The 2,428-nt window shown below is 33.4% G+C and overlaps 1 protein-coding gene across 5 annotated transcripts in view; it reads right to left on the minus strand.

Annotated features, from left to right (window-relative positions):
* Positions 1-1,277: 1,277 nt before the first annotated feature.
* The window catches only part of MEIS2 (Meis homeobox 2), a 243,218-nt gene continuing 242,067 nt past the window's right edge, over positions 1,278-2,428 (minus strand). For all 5 annotated transcript variants that reach the window (XM_039347330.1, XM_039347328.1, XM_039347326.1 and 2 more), the window contains one exon: positions 1,278-1,565. The gene's annotated coding sequence lies outside the window, so the exon portion shown is untranslated. The remainder of the gene's footprint in view (positions 1,566-2,428) is intronic.

The raw sequence follows: 2,428 nt of genomic DNA on the forward strand, positions 1-2,428 counted from the left end.
TACCACATTAAAGGATTTATAACCTCATTTGCTATTATAAAGCCCTATAAATTTAGGTAAGTTTTATTTTAGTTATTATATGCAACAAATGCAAGATAATAGCTCTTGCTATCGCTAGAAAATACATTATTCTAATCATTAAAAACACAAATGTCTAACAAAAAATCAAAAAATGAAATATTTATTACCGCATTTTGTGACTTAACACTTTTTTTTAAAACATAACGTCACAGTCCTCATACAAGTATTTTAATGTAAATTTTGACAAAGCTTAAAGGTAACAGCATTTTTTTCTCTAGTGAGGAACACGTGCTGAGAAAGGAAGAATTCATGGACATACAATACCAATTCCACAGCAGATCTGATACTAGCAAAAACATTCTTTTTTTTTCAGTTGAGGTAAACACATAGAATATCTAACATGAAACAATTAATAGACTGAACTCTGTACGAAGTTTGTTACAGTATTCTCTTGCTTTTTCTCAAGCTCGGAGTTCATCATAGAGTTCTAGGTTTGGTGCAAAGACCATTAATATCTTTTTTCTTAAGGAAAGCTGCCCAACCTTCAGATTTATCTTGTCCAAAGCCAAGACTCAGAATTACTAAAAGAAGCTCCTGCTCTGTTTTTTAAATCTTCATTAGCAGGCTCTTTGAAAAAAAGAGTCCAAAAATATCTTGGGCTTACGAAGCACAAACTATAAAGATCTGTTTGAAACTAAAGGACACATTTATGAAGGAACAGAACCAGGGGATGGCAAGGCCTTTACGGAACTGTCTTCTGAATGATGGAAGATCCAGCAAGATTCTGTCTTCATCTCCAGGTTAGTTCTTCTCTCACTGGCCAAAGAGGTCTGAAATATATTGTTTTCTTTCAGGGATAGCGACTTCACTGTTGAACCGAAACAGTCATTCTTTTGGGAACAACACACATAGTGTGGAAAACAAGGATATTTTTTTCCTTCTAAAACTATCTGAGGCAACATAACGGAGTGATCAACAGAAATATACAAGTTAACTTAGTTCCTATGTTTATATACTACAGTAGTTATAACTCTTGGAGTCTTTTTTTCCCCAGAGGATCTTTACATGGGCATAAATTCTTTTCAGTGTGCCCATGATTTCATATTTCCGTTCTTGTTTCCATTGGTCCTCTGTTGTTAATGAAAAAGGATAAAAGTAAAAAATAATCACAGCTGTCTGGAATTGCGTATGAAGTGTCAACATCTGGTCAAAGTTCACAAGTTTTAAAATTTTTTTTTTTTCCTTGAGTTCCTTTATACTATTTGGGCATGAATGTCCATAAGCTGTCCACCGACATTGGGTTCTATAGAAGTTAACATGGTGGGGCTCTGTGCTGAAATGGTCATTCCAGGATGGGTAAGGGATCCTCCATGCATCATCATGGCTGGGTGATGGAGTGACTTGGCAAATATAAATGGATTGGGGTCCATGTTCTAATTGAGTAGGGTGAGGGGTCATCTGGGAAGGAGTGTAACTTGATTGTGTCATACTCATACCCATAGGACCACCCTGAGATATGTAGTCCCCTGGTATGCCTTGCAAACCTAGGCAGAGAAGGAAATAAATAAGGTCAGATTGCTGAACAGGTTGATGATTCCACCTCTCTAAAAAGAACTGAACAAACAACAGATACTGCAAATCATCCATCTAAATTTAGCTGAAGTTCTTTGCCAATGTTTACAGATTTTCATATTCTAGTTTGCATTTAATATGAACATTCCATGGAATAATATACATAGCAGAACTAAATATTGAACACAACGGTGTGATCAAACGTAAGGATATTTTTAAAAATACTTTTAACTGGATTTTTACCATAACATAACATAAATATCAGATTCGCTTTTTAGCATTTTTTAAAAATGTAGAACATTCTGCTTTGTCCATCTTTTACATACAGAATTTCCTTGACAATTTTGCTGTGAATCAAAAGATACAGATAGGAAAAACACATAGTAATAACTTGGAAATTCAAGATAATTTGCACTATTATTTCTTTCAATGATGTCACCTTCATTAAAGAAATAGTCATGCATGAAGTCAAATATCACAATTTGTGAAGAATAAATCAATGCCTTTGCTACCCTATACATTCTTTCTATTTCAATATAGGTAGTAAAAGATGGTCCTGTGAGATTCTGATTATTTCCATCGCTTATTAAAATTAATGGTAGCTGAAGATCAACTATTTAAGATTGAAAGTATATAATATATTAGGACAAAGTTTTCAATCCTGTTATGACACAATACTACCAAACTGCTTCTACTTTAGAATTAAGGTTTAAAGTAATAAGAAAAAATGTATATTCTGTAACCCATACAGTAGTTTATTAGAATGGCTGGTTGATTTCTTTTTACTCCAATCATAAATTCAAGTAGATTGTGAAACAAAGTAATTCTAAATGAA

This window comes from Crotalus tigris, unplaced genomic scaffold, assembly GCF_016545835.1.
Source record: "Crotalus tigris isolate CLP2741 ecotype Arizona unplaced genomic scaffold, ASM1654583v1 scf7180000018064.1731613, whole genome shotgun sequence".
NCBI classification, from domain to species: Eukaryota; Metazoa; Chordata; class Lepidosauria; order Squamata; family Viperidae; genus Crotalus; species Crotalus tigris.